The sequence below is a fragment of the Schistocerca piceifrons genome, chromosome 2 (assembly GCF_021461385.2).
Source record: "Schistocerca piceifrons isolate TAMUIC-IGC-003096 chromosome 2, iqSchPice1.1, whole genome shotgun sequence".
Classification (NCBI taxonomy): domain Eukaryota; kingdom Metazoa; phylum Arthropoda; class Insecta; order Orthoptera; family Acrididae; genus Schistocerca; species Schistocerca piceifrons.
In genome coordinates, this window is record NC_060139.1 from 10456115 (window position 1) to 10476672 (window position 20558).

The following is a 20558-nucleotide window of genomic DNA, read 5'->3' on the forward strand; positions in this document are numbered from 1 at the left end:
GAAATCTGGAAGACTTCAGACTGCCAATACTTTGTGTATGGTACTGCCACTAATAACGATAATAGTATGAAGAAGTTTATTGATACATCAAGAAGGAACTTGAGAACAACAAAGCGTCAAGGAAAGACGGAATTGCAGCTCAACACTTGAAAACTTTAGGCCCTGTCTCACTCAAAGAAAGGCGCTGCAGTCTGGAACCGCAAGGCCGCTACGGTCGCAGGTTCGAATCCTGCCTGGGGCATGGATGTTTGTGATGTCCTTAGGTTAGTTAGGTTTAACTAGTTCTAAGTTCTAGGGGACTAATGACCTCAGCAGTTGAGTCCCATAGTGCTCAGAGCCATTTGAACCATTTTTTTTTGAACTCAAAGAAATTACGTAAATAACCTGGAATATTTGGCAAACCAAAAAACTCCTCGATGACTGTAAGATTGCTCTAATCCATTCACTACATAAAAAAGCCAACAAATCGAATGCAAACAACTTTAGACGGACCTCTCTCCTACAGGTCACCTACAAAATCCTATAAGCTTTTCTCTTGAATAGAGCACAAACGCAATTAGAACCCAAATTAGCAGACCATCAAGTAGGATTCAAACAGAACAGTTCATGCCAAGAACAAAATTTTAACCTCAAAACCATACTCAAAATGCGAGCCCTCAGACAAAGACCTCTAATATGCACGTCGGTAGATTTCAAAAAGGCCTATATCTCGATAGACAGGCCCTCACTATTCCAAGTTTTAGAAGAGCAAAGACTACATCCCAGAACACGAGAAATCATAAAACAAACACTAACTAGTACGAAATCTAAAGTGAAATTTATGTAGGAAATCTCCGAACCCCCTGACATTCAACCGGGTGTGAGACAAGGAGATGGACTCTCTCTCCTATTCTTTTCATCGTCGTCCTAGACACGGTTATGGAAGAATGGTAGAAATGAAACGTGGGTTTTGGAAGTCAGTCCCACTGGGGCTTTCACAAAAACTGTCTCTACATTCCATAGTCCCTTGTCTGCGGACGACTTAGCTGTATCAATCTTACTGCAGTCAGACAGCTCAAGATACTTAAAGAAGGTGCAGAAAAAGTAGGGTTACAAACCTCATTCGAGAAAACTGAATACTTAGATTCAGTAGCAAGCCTGAAAATAAAATGCGGCAAAATCAACAGGATTCCGTACTTTAAACACCACGATGAATTCGTCGAGCCGAAAGGTCTTGCAAAAATCTCACAGCAAAATCGCCTCCAAACAGCCGTGTATTGTGTTATGTTGTGCTGTAGGTTATTTCGTTTCGCTAAATGAATAACGAAGCAATCTCTGGTTAATTACAGGGAATACTTATAATTTGGAGAAAGCATTCTCATAAGATATACAGGGTGGTCCATTGATAGTGACCGGGCCAAATATATCACGAAATAAGCGTCAAACGAAAAAACTACAAAGAACGAAACTTGTCTGGCTTGAAGGGGGAAACCAGATGGTGCTATGGTTGGCCCGCTAGATGGCGCTGCCATATGTCAAACGGATATCAACTGCGGTTTTTTAAATAGGAACCCCATTTTTATTACATATTCGTGTACTACGTAAAGAAATATGAATATTTAGTTAGACAACATTTTTCGCTTTGTGATAGATGGAGCTCTAATAGTCACAAACATATGGCTCACAATTTTAGACGAACAGTTGATAACAGGTACGTTTTTTTAAATTAAAATACAGAACGTAGGTACGTTTGAACATTTTAGTTCGGTTGTTCCAATGTGATACATGTACCTTTGTGAACTTATCATTTCTGATAACGCATGCTGTTACAGCGTGATTACCTGTAAATACCACATTAATGCAATAAATGCACAAAATGATGTCCGTTAACCCCAATGCATTTGGCAATACGTGTAACGACATTCCTCTCAACAGCGAGTAATTCGCCTTCCTTAATGTTCGCACATGCATTGACAATGCGCTGACGCATGTTGTCAGGCGTTGTCGGTGGATCACGACAGCAAATATCTTTCAACATTCCCCACAGAAAGAAATCCGGTGACAGCAGATCCTGTGAACGTGCGGGCCATTGTATGGTGCTTCGACGACCAATCCACCTGTCATGAAATATGCTATTCAATACCGCTTCAACCGCACGCGAGCTATGTGCCGGACATCCATCATTTTGGGAGTACATCGCCATTCTGTCATGCAGTGAAACATCTTGTAGTAACATCGGTGGAACATTACGTAGGAAATCAGCATACATTGCACCATTTAGATTGTCATCGATAAAATGGGGACCAATTATCCTTCCTCTCATAATGCTGCACCATACATTAACCCGCCAAGGTCAGTGATGTTTCACTTGTCGCAGCCATCGTGGATTTTCCGTTGCCCAATAGTGCATATTATGCCGGTTTACGTTATCGCTGTTGGTGAATGACGCTTCGTCGCTAAATAGAACGCGTGCAGAAAATCTGTCATCGTCCCGTAATTTCTCTTGTGCCCAGTAGTAGTACTGTACACGACGTTCAAAGTCGTCGCCATGCAATTCCTGGTGCATAGAAATATGGTACCGGTGCAATCGATGTTGATGTAGTATTCTCAATACCGACGTTTTTGAGATTCCATCTTCTCGCGCAATTTGTCTGCTACTGATGTGCGGATTAGCCGCGACAGCAGCTAGAACACTTACTTGGGCATCATCATTTGTTGCAGCTCGTGGTTGACGTTTGACATGTGGCTGAACACTTCCTGTTTCCTTAAACAACGTAACTATCCGGCGAACGGTCCGGACACTTGGATGATGTCGTCCAAGATGCCGAGCAGCATACACAGCACACGCCCGTTGGGCATTTTGATCACAATAGCCATACATCAACACGATATCGATCTTTTCTCCAATTGGTATACGGTCCATTTTAACACGAGTAATGTATCACGAATCAAATACCGTTCGCACTGGCGGAATGTTACGTGATACCACCTACTTATACGTTTGTGACTATTACAGCTGCATCTGTCACAAAGCGAAAAAAGTGGTCCAACTAGAACATTCATATTTCTTTACGTACTACACGAATATGTAATAAAAATGGGGGTTCCTATTTAAAAAACCACAGTTGATATCCGTTTGACCTATGGCAGCGCCATCTAGCGGGTCAACCATATCACCATCTGGTGTCCCCCTTCAAGCCAGACAAGTTTCGTTCTTTGTAGTTTTTCCGTTTGACGCTTATTTCGTGATATATTTGGCCCGGTCACTATCAATGGACCACCCTGTATAAGCGTATGTGATGTATATCAACATACAGCTATAGATACACTGTATAAAGTAAAAGGTGTGTGTGTACAGGGTGGATTATGTGAGGAAGAACATTCGTTTTAGAAGCTGTAACCTTCACCATATTGCGTCGCGAGTTAATACTAGTATTTGAAAGAGAATGTAATTGTTGGTGGTTTATGTAATCCGTATTACGGCCTTATGAAATAGTGATGATACTAGTGACATTTTAAAACTAATTTAGTATCATGCCCGATACTCAATCGGACCCATTCGTTTTTACCTGTCAGAAAATTTCATTTTACCCCTCAGGGTGTAATTACCCCCAGATTGGGAACCACTACTGTAGAACATAACACTGTACTAGTCTTAACCTTTTTCAGATCCGTACTGGTTGGTACTTTTCTCTTTATTCACACACGGGGATTACGATAGTAGTGCCGGCCGGTGTGGCCGTGCGGTTAAAGGCGCTTCAGTCTGGAACCGCGTGACCGCTACGGTCGCAGGCTCGAATCCTGCCTCGGGCATGGATGTGTGTGATGTCCTTAGGTTAGTTAGGTTTAATTAGTTCTAAGTTCTAGGCGACTGATGACCTCAGAAGTTAAGTCGCATAGTGCTCAGAGCCATTTGAACCATTTGATTGCGATAGTAAACATACCAAACTACGAGGGTCACTCCAAAAGAAATGCACACCATTTTTTTTAAAAAGTCTATCTTTTATTCTACATGTTTGAAAGTTTTACAGTGTGTAGATACATCCTTTAGGAACAATATTTTCATTCCTCCTCATAATTTCCATCCCTCTCAACTGCCTTGCGCCATCTTGGAACCAGCGCCTGTATACCCGCACGGTAAAATTCTGGACCAACCTGTTGGAGCCACTGTTTAGCAGCGTGCCCAAGGGAGTCATCTTCAAATCTTGTTCCACGAAGAGAGTCTTTCAGTTTCCCAAAGAGATGATAGTCACATGGAGCCAGGTCAGGACTGTAAGGCGGGCGTTTCAGTGTTGTCCATCCGAGTTTTGTGATCGCTTCCATGGTTTTTTCACTGACATGTGGCCGTGCATTGTCGTGCAACAGCAAAACATCCTGCTTTTGCCGATGTGGTCGAACACGACTCAGTCGAGCTTGAAGTTTCTTCAGTGTCGTCACATATGCATCAGAATTTATGGTGGTTCTACTTGGCATGGTGTCCACAAGCAAGAGTCCTTCGGAATCGAAAAACACCGTAGCCATAACTTTTCCAGCAGGAGGTGTGGTTTTGATTTTTTTTTTTTTTTCCTTGGGTGAATTTGCGTGATGCCACTCCATTGATTGCCTCTTCGTCTCTGCTAAAAACAAATGATTTCTTCCAAGAAATTCATCTCCATCATTCTCGTACTGTTCCAAAAGTACGCTGCATACCGTTTTTCTTGTTTCTTTGTAAGCCACTGTCAACATCCTTGGAACCCACCTGGTACAAACCTTTTTTAACGCCAACACTTTCAGTATTCTGCAAACACTTCCTTCCTCTATCCCAACGTAGCGTGACAATCCGTTCACTGTGATGCTTCTGTCAGCATTCACCAATTCGTTAATTCTCTGCACATTGTCTGGAGTGTGTGCAGTACGAGGCCTGTCGCTGCGAGGACAATCCTCAATATTGCCGTGCCCGCTTTCATCACGTAACCTGCTTGCCCACCGACTAACCGTACTGCAATCGACAGCAGCATCTCCGTCCACCTTTTTCAACCTCTTGTGGATGTTTCCCACTGTTTCGTTTTCACAGCACAGGAATTCTATGACAGCACGTTGCTTCTGACGAACGTCAAGTTTAGCAGCCATCTTGAAGACAAGCTGTGACGGCGCCATTCACGGGAACAAGTTAAACTAAGTTTGAAAACAAGCGGGAAGGATGTATCTACACAGTGTAAAACTTCCATACATGCAGAATGAAAACTGTATTTTTACAAAAATAGTGTGCATTTCTTTTGGAATCGTAATCTCGATACTCCGTACAACGTAAAGAGTGAGAATCTGATTTTTCTCTTGATGCTGAAGTGAATCAAGCGGGTACTGTGATTTCGACAACACGATTTCGTTTGCTGTTTGCACAGTGTGTTTCCCTCACACTCTCGCGTTACGCAAGACGCGTGGCCCGTGTATGGGCTCACGACCCAACTCGTCACGACCTGCCAGTCACACGTGAAGGTCCCCCCGGCAAACAGTTTCGTCCTGACATTAGCTCCGCTGAGGCCGTGAATCAGCAAACGGTAACGAGCATTCATTCATTGTCCGCCTCTGAATGTCAGTGCGAGCCCTGTCTCTGCGTGAAGGCGGCGATTGAGGTTTACGCCTTCATTACGAGTCATTATCCGCGGTTCTCCTTTTGTGGGTTTCCCGCGCGCGCCGACTGCTGCTAAGGTCACACACAGAACACAGGGGCGTGCCCTGGGGTGCCGCCGAATTCCGCCCGTGGAATTTGTGTGGCGGAGCAGTTTAAGGAAGCACGCTCAAGGCTGTCTCAGCTGGAGGCTGGGCACGTTCCGAAAATAAGCCACGTCTGACCGGCAGAGAACGGGTGGCGTGTCAATACTACGAGAGCAGTGCTGCGGAACTAGCTAGCACAAGTGGAAACACTGACTGTGAAAAGCAGAAAGGATAGATAGGCAGTTGACCTTCAAGATAAACAAATGTAACGCACTGCGCACAAATAGATGGAAAGATTCGTTATTTTTCGATTACACGAGTACCGAACAATTGAGGCGCTGAGAAACGTAAGAACGTAAAGCACTCTGTCGATTTTGACAGTGAAACACGTTTACCTGTTCCTGACATCGACTGATCCTATGGTGAACCATGTTTATTTGTGCTATACCCCTACATTGGCATATATATGAACATTTCTGAAAAGCTGTCGCAGCGATTTCTCTGATATTCACTTCCGTCTGGGTCCGAAACAGTAAACTTCATTGCTTCAGGGACACTCACTGACTAAACTGACGCCAATTTCTTCAAAAAAGCTGGAAGTTTTTGAAGAAATGCCCCGACACAACCTCACGTTCCATTGTTTCAGCATTCAGTTCTGTAAAATGGACGCTAAGGATTTCAAAGCTTTCAAGACCGTTACCAACCTCAATACCAGAAGTTGATCCTATTCCAGAAAGTTGACAGTGATGAAGTTTGCAAGCGGAAGCCATGAACAGTAATTTAAAGTAACATATTCTTCACTGGAGGCCACCATTTCCTTCACGAGGGAGACCACAATTTGTCATTTCCCCAGTCTGTATGTGCCTTGCAAAATCTAGTGCCCAAATACTTAGGTGGAACGCAAACATAAACCTTAAAACAAGAAGACTTAATATAATTACAAGATCAAATTTGAAATGCATAAACTTAAATAAATTACAATATTTCATGCCTGAAGTGAAACAAACAGACTTATCTGAACCTGAAGCCGGAGAATTTGTTTGATGAAAATGAGACTAACGAGGGCCATGAAGTGTTATGATAGGTCATGATTGTGTGTGTGGTGCATTTACTATACGAGTGTTGTTTTTTAAGTAAGGGCCGTTCGCGGGTATAGTCCCGTAGTTCGCGCGGACGCCGCAACAAACCACCGCGCCACTTGCCGGCATCCTTCCCGTTCACACTGATGCAAGTTGCATCTCTGTATCTGACGGGTACGCATCGCTGTGCTACTTTATAATGTTTACGATTATTGAATCGCCCGCCGCGTGTGAGATACGGTCAGTGGTACGTTTTTTGACCGCGAGAAGACTATCAGCTGCAGAAATTCATCGTCAGTTAACAGAAATTTATGGCTTGAATGCAATGACTGAAGGTAAAGTGCGTCAGTGGGTTAGAGAGTTTAAAAATGGTCGTCAAAACGTCCATGACGAAGAACGCTCAGGCCGGCCCTCTGTGATCACTGATGATTTGGTGGCTGCAGTCGAAACAAAGATTCGTGAGGACAGAAGATTCACAATTTCCACTCTTTCTTTGGAATTTCCACAAGTTTCAACATCGGTTTTGTACAAAATTGTGTCTGAAAACCTAAACTTTAAGAATCTGTGTTCTCGGTGGGTACCCAGACTCCTCACACCTGACCACAAAGGGAAGAGATTTGCCACTTCATTGGACTTTTTGATTCGTTACGAGGAAGAGACCATGAAGATAAAATCAGAGAGATTAGAGCCCACACAGAAGCATACCGACAATCCTTGTTTCCACGAACAATACGAGACTGGAATAGAAGGGAGAACCGATAGAGGTACTCAGGGTACCCTCCGCCACACACCGTCAGGTGGCTTGCGGAGTATGGATGTAGATGTAGATGTAGAGGAAGAAGGGGATATGTAGAGGAAGAAGGGGATGACATCTTGAGTCAAATTGTCAGTGGAGATGAAACACGGGTATCCCATATCACTCCCGAAAGCAAGCGACAATCGATGGAATGGCGACACACAAAGTCACCGGTCAAGGTCAAAGCCAAACAGATGCTGTCTAAGCGCAAGATTGTGGTAACTGTGTTCTGGGACCGGCGCGGTGTTTTGCTAGTGGGCTTTATGCCACGAGGAACGACAATCAACTCAGTTGCCTACTGTGCAACTCTAAAGAAGCTCCGCAGAGCAGTTCAAAACAAAAGGCGCGGCATGCTGACAAAAGGAGTTTTGCCCCTGCACGATAACGCTAGGCCTCACACCTCTCAAAAGACTCGGGATTTGATTGATTCTTTTGGCTGGGAAGTTTTGGACCGTGCACCATACAGCCCCGATCTTGCTCGTAGCGATTTTCACCTTTTCCGGTACCTGAAACACCATCTTGGCGGGCAGCGCTTCAGTTACGACGATGAAGTGAAAGCGGCCGTGAACTCTTGGCTGTCGGAGCAGGCGGCCGAATTCTTTGAATAGGGAATTAAAAACTTAGTGGTACGGTGTGACATGTGCTTAAATAAACAAGGCAACTATGTAGTAAAATAGGTAAAAGTGTGTAGAATCATAAAATAAAAGTTTTTTTTTACAAAAGTATTTGTATCTTTTTTTAAAAATAAAAACGGCCCTCACTTATAAAACAACCCTCGTATGTTCTTCATCTACATCTACATCTACATGATTACTCTGCAGTTCACACTTAATTGCCTGGCAGAGTGTTCATCGAACCATTTTCATTCTACTCCTCTACCATCCCACTCTCGAATGGCGCGCCCGCATCTCGTGGTCGTGCGGTAGCGTTCTCGCTTCCCACGCCCGGGTTCCCGGGTTCGATTCCCGGCGGGGTCAGGGATTTTCTCTGCCTCGAGATGGCTGGGTGTTGTGTGACGTCCTTAGGTTAGTTAGGTTTAAGTAGTTCTAAGTTCTAGGGGACTGATGACCGTAGATGTTAAGTCCCATAGTGCTCAGAGCCATTTGAGCCATTCGAATGGCGCGTGGGAAAAAGGAACACCTAAATCTTTCCGTTCGAGCTCTGATTTCTCTTATTTTATTATGATGATCATTTCTCCCTACGTAGGTGAGTGTCAACAAAATATTTTCGCATTCGGAAGAGAAAGTTGGTGATTGAACTTTCTTAAATAGATCTCGCCGCAAAGAAAACCGTCTTTCTTTCAGTGACTGCCACCCCAACTCACGTATCATATCAGTGACACTCTCACCCCTCTTGCGCGATAACACGAAACGAGCTGCCCTTCTTTGCACTTTTTCGATGTCCTCCGTCAATCCTACCTGGTAAGGACCCCACACCGAGCAGCAATATTCCAGCAGAGGACGGACAAGTGTATGTAGGCTGTCTAGTGGGTTTGTTGCATGTTCTAAGTATTCTGCCGACAAAGCGCAGTCTTTGTTTCGCCTTCCCCAAAATATTGTCTATGTGGTCTTTCCAATTTAAGTTGCTCGTAATTGTAATTCCTAGGTATTTAGTCGAATTGACAGCCCTTAGATTTGTGCGATTTATCGTATACCCAAAATTTATCAGATTTCTTTTAGTACCCATGAGGATAACCTCGCACTTTCTTTCTTTAGTGTCAATTGCCACTTTTCGCATCATACAGAAATACTCTCTAGATCATTTTGTAATTGGAATTCATCGTCTGATGATTTTACTAGACGGTAAATTACAGCGTCATCTGCAAACAATCGAAGGGGGCTGCTCAGGTTATCACGTAGATCATTTACGTAAGTCAGGAACAGCAGAGGGCCTATGACACTACCTTGCGGAACGCTAGATTTCACTTATGTTCTGCTCGATGTTTTACCGTCTATCACTATGAACTGTGACCTTTCTGAGAGGAAATCACGAAACCAGTCACACAACTAAGACGATACTCCACAAGCACGTAATTTGATTAACAGTCGCTTGTGAGGAACGGTATCAAAAGCATTCTGGAAATCTAGGAATACGGAATCGATCTGAGATCCCTTGTCGACAGCACTCATTACTCCATGGGAATAAAAAGCTAGCTGTGTTGCACAAGAATGATATTTCCTGGATCCGTGTTGGTTATGTATCAATTGCTCATTTTCTTCAAGGTGATACATAATGTTCGAATACAGTGTATGCTCCAAAATCCTACGCAAATTGAGGTCAGTGATATGGGTCTGTAATTCAATGGGTTACTCCTATTTCCTTTCTTGAATGTTGGTGTGATCTGTGCTACTTTCCAGTCTTTAGGAACAGACCTTTCGTCAAGTGAGCGGTTGTATATGATTGCTAAGAAAAGCGCTATTGTGTCAGCGTACTCTGAAAGGAACCTAATTAGTATACCATCTGGACCGGAAGACTTGCCTTTTTTAGTGATTTGAGTTGTTTTGCAAGACCTAAGATATCTACTTATATGTCACTCATGCTAACAGCTGATCTGGTTTCGAATTCTGGAATATTTACTTCGTCTTCTTTCGTGGAGCAATTACGGAAAACTGTATTTAGTAACTCCGCTTTAGTAGCACCATCATCGGTAACATTTCCGTAGCTATCACGAAGTGACAGTATTGTCTGTTTTTTCGCCACTGGTGTACTTTACATGCGACCAGAATCGCTTTGTGTTTTCTACCATATTTTGAGACAATGTTTCATTGTAGAAGCTATTAAAAGCATCTCGCATTGACGTCCGCACTAAATTTCGAACTTCCGTGAAACTTAGCCAGTCTTGGGGATTTTGCGTTCTTCTGAATTTAGGATTCTTTATTCGTTGCTTCTGCAACAGTGTTCTGACGTGCATTGTGTAACATGATGGATCAGTCCCGTCTCTTATTAACTTATGCGGTATGAATCTATCTATTGCTGTCGATAATGTATCTTTGAATTTGAGCCATATCTGGTCTACACTTACATAATTAGCTTTAGACTCTCTCTTAGGAAGGCATCAAGCGAATTTTTATCTGCTGTTTTAAGTAGATATATTTTGCGTTTATTTTGAGTGGTTTTCGATGACATGGTTTTGAGCGTCGCTACAACGACATTGTGTTCACTAATCCGTGTATCCGTCATGACGCTCTCTATTAGATCAGGATTATTTGTGGCTAAGAGATCAAGCATTTAGTACAATTTCGGAAGATGTTTTCTGTCTACCAGCGGCTTTGAACATATATTTTCGCCAACAAATCGAGGGTAGATTGAAGTCTCCACCAATTATAACTGTATGAGTGGGGTACTTATTTGTAATGAGACTCAAGTTTTCTTTGAACCGTTCAGCTATTATATCATGTGAGTCGAGAGGTCGGCAGATGGAACCAATTACTATCTTGGTACCGCTGTTGGGTATAACGTCTACCCATAGTAATTCGCAGGAAGAATGTATTTCAACTTCACTGCAAGATAAACTACTACCAACAGACACAAATACACCACAACCCACTTTATTTAATCTATCCTTTTTGAACACGGTTTGCGCCACTGTAAAAATTTCGGCAGAATTTATCTCCGGCTTTAGCCAGCTTTCTGTTGCTATAACGACTTCAGTTTCAGTGCTTTCTATCAGCGCTTGAAGCTCTGGTACTTTTACAACACACCTACGACAATTTACAGCTACAATACCGACTGTTGATTGCTTGATTCTCAACGTTTCTTTGCCCTGTACACTTTGAGAGTGGAGCCTTTTTTTATCATTCCCAAGACTGTCTAACCTAAAAAACCGCCGAGTCCACGCCACACAGCCCCTGCTACCCGAGAAGCCGCCTCCTGTGTGTAGAGGGCATCTGATCTATTTAGCGGAACCCGAAAACCCACCATCCTATGGTGCAAGTCGAGGAATCTGCAGCCCACACGGTCACAGAACCGACTGAGCCTCTGATTCAGAGCCTCCACTCGGCTCTGTTCCAAAGGTCCGCAGTCGGTCCTGTCGACGATGCTACAGATGGTGAGCCCTGCCTTCATCTCCCTAGCAAGACTGTCAGCCCCCAGTCTTCAGCAACTCAGATAGCAGCCAGAAGCCAAAGAGAATCTCTTCCGATCCATAGCGACACATGTCATTAGCGCTCTGAGTCTAGTTTCACATTCATTACAAACTATACAACAGTCAAACAGACATCATCGATACCAGCCTGTAAATTAAAATTTTGTGAATTAAAATAAATAATAATAATCTCAAATAATAATTAAAATCACATAAAGGGAAATGAACTCATTATCTTTATAGGGAATACAGGAACTTTAGACTTAGTTAAAAAAACAAGTCAGTACCTATGAGACTGATGGTTCACCCGCAAATTTGATTTTCACAAACACCCGTGTTTCTCAATACTTAGTAGCAGGGCTTCGCGCTCGGATGGATCCTCGCGTCACAAGTGTTGAGACCAGTCACATTCATTAAATATCTGGGAGTATGAGTATAGACCATTTAAACCAGAATGACCACGTACAAGATTCGAGACTGAGTTTCAAGACTGATACATGGCTATTTTCATCAAAACTGCTATGCATCGTAATCAGACTTCATTAAATTGATGCTGTTACGGTCTTCAGTCCAGAGACTGGTTTGATGCAGCTCTCCATGCTACTCTATCCTCTGCAAGCTCCTTCATCTCCCAGTACCTACTGCAACCTACATCCTTCTGAATCTGTTTAGTGTATTCATCTCTTGGTCTCACTCTACGATTATTACCCTCCACGCTGCCCTCCAATACTAAATTTGTGATCCCTTGATGCCTCAAAACATGTCCTACCAACAGATCCCTTCTTCTTGTCAAGTTGTGCCACAAACTTCTCTTCTCCCCAATCCTATTCAGTACCTCCTCATTAGTTACGTGATCTACCCATCTCATCTTCAGCATTCTTCTGTAGCACCACATTTCGAAAGCTTCTATTCTCTTCTTGTCCAAACTAGTTATCGTCCATGTTTCACTTCCATACATGGCTACACTCCATACAAATACTTTCAGAAACGACTTCCTGACACTTACATCTATACTCGATGTTAACAAATTTCTTTTCTTCAGAAACTCTTTCCTTGCCATTGCAATTCTACATTTTATATCCTCTTTACTTCGACCACTATGAGTTTTTTGCTCATTTTACTTTTGTTGGTGTTGATCTAATATGCTCCTTTCAAGGCACTGTCTATTCCGTTCAGCTGCTCTTCCAGGTCCTTTGCTGTCTGTGACAGAATTACAATATGTATTTTACCCCTGCCACCTTTAGAATTTCAAAGAGAGTATTCCAGTCAACATTGTCAAAAGCTTTCTCTAAGTCTACAAATGCCAGTAACGTAGGTTTGCCTTTCCTTAATCTATTTTCTAAGATAAGTCGTAGGGTCAGTATTGCCTCACGTGTTCCAACATTTCTGCGGAATCCAAACTGATCTTCCCTGAGGTCGGCTTCTACCAGTTTTTCCACTCGCCTGTAAAGAATTAGTGTTAATATTTTGCAGCCGTGGTTTATTAAACTGGCAGTTCGGTAATTTTTCGTCTGTCAACACCTGCTTTCTATGGGATGGGAATTATTATTAAATTATTATTAAATTGATAAACCCACCTATCTAAATTAATTTCCGTCGAGAAACGAATGTACGAGTATTAATAAGGTCAACGGCAATAATTTCCATACCTTACCACTAAAATTCCATATTAATTTCTTTTTCTGGAGGAGTATTTATATAAGTGGTTGGGAATCTCGTTGAAGGCATGTTGAGCGAAGCCTCGCAGAGCAGCGATAGGAGGACCAGTGCTGAGATATTAGTCCTGAGGGGCTGTGGGTGCTTTTCATAGCGCACACGCCACCACCGCCGAGGGAGCTGAGAAGCCAGGCAGGAAGTCGCCAACCCCAGCGTATTCTGCGTTAGCAAGGGCTCTCCATTCAAGTACCGTCTGCGCTTTCTCTGACGGCCACAGTGCACGTGTCCTAAGTGAATAATAAATTTTTAACGTAGCATATCTGCCAGCTGCAAGGACGCGTCACGACTATTTCCCACAAGCTAACAGCGACAGGGCGCGCGTAATTGTAAAGGACTGAGCCCTGCTCAAGTCCCATGGTCTGGGGTCAAAATGGTTCAAATGGCTCTGAGCACTATAGGACTTAACTTCTGTGGTCATCAGTCCCCTAGAACTTAGAACTACTTAAACCTAACTAACCTAAGGACATCACACACATCCATGCCCGATGCAGGACTCGAACCTGCGACCGTAGCAGTCGTGCGGTTCCAGACTGTAGCGCCTTAACCGCGAGACCACCTGGTCTGGGAAACGCTTGTAACACGACCGGGGGTACAGATGGGTGGGGGACCCTTTTAAATTGTTGTCGTTTCGTGACCATTTCTTGACCGTGCGCCCTGTCCACACCACGTACCTGATAATCCCGCGGCGGTCGTACTGTTCTGCTCCACAGCTGGCTTATCTCAAATTTGTTGTTGTTGTGGTCTTCAGTCCAGAGACTGGCTTGATGCAGCTCTCCATGCTACTCTATCATGTGCAAGCTTCTTCATCTCCCAGTACCTACTGCAGCCTACATCCTTCTTAATCTGCTTGGTGTATTCATCTCTTGGACTCCCTCTACGATTTTTACCCTCCACGCTGCCCTCCAATACTAAATTGGTGATCCCCTGATGCCTCAGAACATGTCCTACCAACCGGTCCCTTCTTCTTGTCAAGTTGTGCCACAAACTCTTCCCCAATTCTATTCAATACCTCCTCATTAGTTATGCGATCTACTCATCTAATCTTCAGCATTCTTCTGTAGCACCAAATTTCGAAAGCTTCTATTCTCTTCTTGTCCAAATAATTTATCGTCCACGTTTCACTTCCATACATGGCTACACTCCATACAAATACTTTGAGAAACGACTTCCTAACACTTACATCAATACTCGATGTTAACAAATTTCTCTTCTTCAGAAACACTTTCCTTGCGACTGCCAGTCTACATTTTATAACCTCTCTACTTCGGCCATCATCAGTTATTTTGCTCCCCAAATAGTAAAACTCCTTTATTACTTTAAGTGTCTCATTTCCTAATCTAATTCCCTCAGCATCACCTGACTTAATTCGACTACATTCCATTATCCTCGTTTTGCTTTTGTTGATGTTCATCTTATATCCTCCTTTCAAGACACTGTCCATTCCGTTCAACTGCTCTTCCAAGTCCTTTGCTGTCTCTGATAAAATTACAATGTCATCGGCGAACCTCAAAGTTTTTATTTCTTCTCCATGGATTTTAATACCTACTCCGAACTTTTCTTTTGTTGCCTTTACTGATTGCTCAATATACAGATTGAATAACATCGGGGATAGGCTACAACCCTGTCTCACTCCCTTCCCAACCACTGCTTCCCTTTCATACCACTCGACTCTTATAACTGCCATTTGCTTTCTGTACAAATTGTAAATAGCCTTTCGTTCCCTTTATTTTGCCCCTGCCACCTTCAGAATTTGAAAGAGAGTATTCCAATCAACATTGTCAAAAGCTTTCTCTAAGTCTGCAAATGCTAGAAACGTATGTTTGCCTTTCCTTAATCTTTCTTCTAAGATAAGTCGTAGGGTCAGTATTGCCTCACGTGTTCCAACATTTCTACGGAATCCAAACTGATCTTCCCCGAGGTCGGCTCCTATCAGTTTTTCCATTCGCCTGTAAAGAATTCGCGTTAGTATTTTGCAGCTCTGACTTATTAAACTGATAGTTCGGTAATTCTCACATCTGTCAACACCTGCTTTCTTTGGGATTGGAATTATTATATTCTTCTTGAAGTCTGAGGGTATTTCGCCTGTTTCATACATCTTGCTCACCAGATGGTAGAGTTTTGTCAGGACTGGCTCTCCCAAGGCTGTCAGTAGTTCTAATGGAATATTGTCTAATCTGGGAGCCTTGTTTCGACTCAGGTCTTTCAGTGCTCTGTCAAACTCTTCATGCAGTATCATATCTCCCATTTCATCTTCAACTACATCCTCTTCCATTTCCATAATATTGTCTTCAAGTACATCACCCTTGTATAGACTCTCTATATACTCATTCCACCTTTCTGCTTTCCCTTCTTTGCTTAGAACTAGGTTTCCATCTGAGCTCTTGATATTCATGCAAGTGATTCTCCTTTCTCTAAAGGTCTCTTTAATATTCCTGTATGCACTATCTATCTTACCCCTAGTGAGATAAGCCTCTACGTCCTTACATTTGTCCTCTAGCCAACCCTGCTTAGCCATTTTGCACTTCCTGTCGATATCTTTTTTGAGACGCTTGTATTCTTTTTTGCCTGCTTCATTTACTGCATTTTTATATTTTCTCCTTCATCAATTAAATTCAATATTTCTTTTGTTGCCCACGGGTTTCTACTAGCCCTCATCTTTTTACCTATTTGATCCTCTGCTGCCCTCACTATTTCATCCCTCAAAGTTACCCATTCTTCTTCTACTGTATTTCGTTCCCCCATTCCTGTCAATTGTTCCCTTATGCTCTCCCTGAAACTCTGTACAACCTCTGGTTCTTTCTGTTTATCCAGGTCCCATCTCCTTAAATTCCCACCTTTTTGCAGTTTCTTCAGTTTTAATCTACAGTTCATAACCAATAGATTGTGGTCAGAGTCCACATCTGCCCCTGGAAATGTCTTACAATTTAAAACCTGGTTCCTAAATCTCTGTCTTATCATTATATAATCTATCTGATACCTTTTAGTATCTCCAGCGTTCTTCCATGTATACAACCTTCTTTCATGATTCCTAAACCAAGTGTTAGCTATGATTAAGTTATGCTCTGCGCAAAATTCTACCAGGCGGCTTCCTCTTTCATTTCTTAGCCCCAATCCATATTCACCTACTATGTTTCCTTCTCTTCCTTTTCTTACGCTTGAATTCCAGTCACCCACGACTATTAAATTTTCGTCTCCCTTCACTACCTGAATAATGTCTTTTATATCATCATACATTTCATCAATTTCTTCGTCATCTGCAGAGCTAGTTGGCAGATAAACTTGTACTACTGTAGTAGGCGTGGGCTTCGTGTCTATCTTGGCCACAATAATGCGTTCACTATTCTGTTTGTAGTAGCTTACCCGTACTTCAATTTTTTTATTCATTATTAAACCTACTCCTGCATTACCCCTATTTGATTTTGTATTTATAAACCTGTATTCACCTGACCAAAAGTCTTGTTCCTCCCGCCACCGAACTTCACTAATTCCCACTATATCTAACTTTAACCTATCCATTTCCCTTTTTAAATTTTCTAACCTACCTGCCCGATTGAGGGATCTGACATTCCACGCTCCGATCCGTAGAACGCCAGTTTTCTTTCTCCTGATAACAACGTCCTCCTGAGTAGTCCCCGACCGGAGATCCGACTATGGGGGACTATTTTATTTCCGGAATATTTTACCCAAGAGGACGGCATCATCATTTAATCATACAGTAAAGCTGCATGCCCTCGGGAAAAATTACGGCTGTAGTTTCCTCTTGCTTTCAGCCGTTCGCAGTACCAGAACAGCAAGGCTATTTTGGTTAGTGTTACAAGGCCAGATCAGTCAGTCATCCAGACTGTTGCCCCTGCAACTACTGAAAAGGCTGCTGCCCCTCTTCAGGAACCACACGTTTGTCTGGCCTCTCAACAGATTCCCCTCCGTTGTGGTTGCACCTATGGTACGTCTATCTGTATCGTTGAGGCACGCAAGCTTCCCCACCAACTCCAAAGTCCGTGGTTCATGAAATTATCTACCGAATTATGCAAGCGAGTTTACTGGGGCCACTGAACATTAAGACACAACACTGTTCTACGTCTGGTATGAACAACTATATTTTGAGACGACGAAAGAAACTCGCATGTTGCACTCTTTACATTCTAATTCAGAAGTGTTATCCCAATTAATGGATGATTAACAGTCCACAGTTTCACTCGGACGAGCGTACGCGTAACCGACAAGACGCGGGTGATTGTTGATGATGCGGAAGTCGAATGATCGCACGAAAGTTCTTACGCTCGTCACGCATACACAGATATCTGGTACCAGCCCTCCTTGACACTAGTAATGATATTTTAACACTGTTCACAAAGTTAATTTTTCAGTTTCTTAGTTCTCAGTTATACGAGCGTGCGCGTAACCGTCGCGGCGCGGCTGATTGTTGACAATGCGGAGACGCGATGATCGAACCCACGTCCTCACGCTCGCTACTAATTACTGGCACTTGACTGCACTCTTTTATGGTAACTAATTTCTACTGATTCACATCAGTTCATTCTGGGAGACCGAACACGGTGCGGATGACTGATACTGTACGGTATGACACGCAACGAAAGGATACACAAATACGTTATCAGCAGCACTGCTCATTTTTAAATTACTTCTTGGCGCACTTTCCTCTGAATCATTTGCTTATTTTATCACTTCACTGTAATAGCACTTGTAGCAACACTTCAACTTCCATGCTAACAATGCCTCTCACATGCAGAGCTACACACTACACAACATAACAGTTCCGTGTCCCGCGCTCGACTCTCTACAGACGCGGCTGCCCGCAAAGATACTCCACAACTAAGCCAGAGATATGACAATACGCTCACACGCTGGGCAGGGGACAGTTTAGAGATGAGATGTGAGAGGTGGACTGGGAAGAGACAAACCTCCACCTTCATGCTTGGCCTTTACGCTTGGCCGCCGGGCTGATACCGAGCTAATTGAGGTTGATTATTTTTGTTAAGAAACTGTAAGAGCAGTTACCATTGGTTAACATAAATAAATCCTCGAGTGGAAGAATGGAGCTCACTTGAGCATACATGGAGGAGGCTCTATTGGGTGAAACATGAAACAGGACAAATAGCAGGAATTAGACCCTGCCTTTTTCTGAGCTCCAATACCAAAAATCTCCACTGTTGGTTAATCACATTAAAAATTATGTTCCGCAACGAGACTCGAACTCGGGACCTTTGCCTTTCCCAGCAAGTTTGGCAGGTATGAGACGAGTTAGTGGCGGAAGTAAAGCTGTGAGGACGTGGCATGAGTCGTGCTTGGGTAGCTCAGTTGGTAGAGCACTTGCCCGCGAAAGGCAAAGGTCCCGAGTTCGAGTCTCGGTCTGGCACACAGTTTTAATCTGCCAGGAAAGTTTCATATCAGCGCACACTCCGCTACAGAGTGGAAATCTCATTCTGGAATCACATTAAAGTTAAATATGGAAAGGGGACTGCTGCTTTGTTAGAAGTTTCTGGTTGCTCGGCACTCGGAAGAACCACGGTCAATGGTGACCAAAATCAAGCACAAGCCTCACACTGACAAAGAAAGAGTAAAAATTCATTTCTTGCTGGTAGTGCTCTGTTGTACACTTCCGTACGAGACTTGACAGAGAACAATTCAGCAGGAAGACAGGGGATATCAAATTGATCCCATATTCCTAGATTTCCAGAAGGCTTTTGACACCGTTCCTCACAAGCGTCTTCTAACCACACTCCGTGCATACGGATTATCGCCTCAGTTGTGCGACTGGATTCGTAATTTCCTGTCAGAAAGGCCACAGTTCGCAGTAATAGACGGAAAGTCATCGAGTAAAACATAAGCAATATCCGGCGTTCCCCAAGGAAGTGTTATAGGCGCTCTATTGTTCCTGATCTATATCTCAGTAGCCGTCTTAGATTCTTTGCTGATGATGCTGTCATTTACCGTCTTGTAAAGTCACCAGATGATCGAAACGACTTGCAAAATGATTTAGATAAGATATCTGTATGATGTGAAAAGTGGCAATTGACCCTGAATAAAGAAAAGTGTGAAGGTATTCACATGAGTACTAAAAGAAATTAGCTAAATTTCGATTACGCGATAAGTCACCCAAATCTGAAGGCTGTAAGTTCAACTAAATACTTAGGGATTAATATTACAAATAACCTAAATTGGAACGATCACATAGATAATATTGTGGGTAGAGCAAACTAAAGACTGCGATTCATTGGCAGAGCACTTAGAAGGTGCAACAGGTCTACTTAAGAGACTGCTTACACCACGCTTGTCCGCCCTATTCTGGAGTACTGCTGTGCGGTGTGGGTTCCGCATCAGGTGGAACTGACGGATGAAATCGAAAAAGTACAAAGAAGGACAACTCGTTTTGTGTTATCGCGAAATACCAGAGATAGTGCCACAGACATGATACTTGAATTGCAGTGGCAATCATTAAAACAAAGGCGTTTTTCGTTGCGACGGGATCTTCTCAAGAAATTTCAATCACCAGTTCTCTCCTCCGGTTGTGAAAACACTCTGTTGACACCCACCTACACAGGGAGAAATGATCATCACGATAAAATAAGAGAAATCAGGGCTTGCACAGAAAAATTTAAGTGCTCGTTTTTCCCGGGTGCCGTTCGAGAGTGGAATGGCAGAGAAGGTGGTTCATTGAATCCTCTGTCAGGCACTTTATTGTGAATAGCAGAGTTGTCACCCAGATGTAGATGTACACTCCTGGAAATGGAAAAAAGAACACATTGACACCGGTGTGTCAGACCCACCATACTTGCTCCGGACACTGCGAGAGGGCTGTACAAGCAATGATCACACGCACGGCACAGCGGACACACCAGGAACCGCGGTGTTGGCCGTCGAATGGCGCTAGCTGCGCAGCATTTGTGCGCCGCCGCCGTCAGTGTCAGCCAGTTTGCCGTGGCATACGGAGCTCCATCGCAGTCTTTAACACTGGTAGCATGCCGCGACAGCGTGGACGTGAACCGTATGTGTAGTTGACGGACTTTGAGCGAGGGCGTATAGTGGGCATGCGGGAGGCCGGGTGGACGTACCGCCGAATTGCTCAACACGTGGGGCGTGAGGTCTCCACAGTACATCGATGTTGTCGCCAGTGGTCGGCGGAAGGTGCACGTGCCCGTCGACCTGGGACCGGACCGCAGCGACGCACGGATGCACGCCAAGACCGTAG